This window comes from Brassica napus, chromosome C1, assembly GCF_020379485.1.
Source record: "Brassica napus cultivar Da-Ae chromosome C1, Da-Ae, whole genome shotgun sequence".
Classification (NCBI taxonomy): Eukaryota; Viridiplantae; Streptophyta; class Magnoliopsida; order Brassicales; family Brassicaceae; genus Brassica; species Brassica napus.
Genome location: NC_063444.1, coordinates 10,996,314 through 10,997,106, shown reverse-complemented (window position 1 = coordinate 10,997,106; position 793 = coordinate 10,996,314).

Genomic DNA, 793 nt, shown 5'->3' with positions numbered 1-793 from the left:
TCTGGTTATTTTTAATCCTCATGCTTTTTAACAGATGTTTGAACGGTGTGACTTCGGGAAAAGAGCATTTTTTCGACCCTTGCTATTCGTATCGTGCCTTATTATACCTAAACAAAAGATAAATACGACATAAACTAAATATTAATTTAAATTATAGACCTGAACTCTGAATCGTGTGCATAAATCTACATTGACTAACACCGCGCTAGTCAATAGTTATGTTAGTGTAATGGAGAAACTTTTAAAAAAGTTTGCTTGTTGGGAATCGAACATTGGTCTCGCAGAGATATTATAGTCTTACTTACCACTATGCAACGACAATTCTATTGTATCCTTATTAAATTTATGATATCTAGTGATTTTGAAGAGTTTTAGATTCAAAATTTAGCTTATTATGATCATTTTAGATTGCATTTAGGTGTCTACATTGCATACATTTGTTCATTTATGTGCGTTAGGGTTTGGAATGCCCAATTAGAAGTTTTGGGGAGACATTGGAGGGTTATTTACGCAATTTAGAAACTGCTGGGGCCATAACAAAATAAGAAGAAAATGCAGGGACCAATGGTGCAAAAGACAGAATACTCGCGGGTCTATTTGTCACAATCAAAGTGAAGGGGAGAAATTAAGGACGTTTCTGCTATTTTTGAAGTTTGGGGCCGAGTTGTAAAGAACCAGAAGTTGAGGACCTGTTTTGCAAAAGGCCAAGAGTTGGTCATTATTGCTCCTCAAGCTTTCACCTGCGAGAGACGTGACACCGGCGATTGGCTGAGACCACGGTGACGACGGCAAC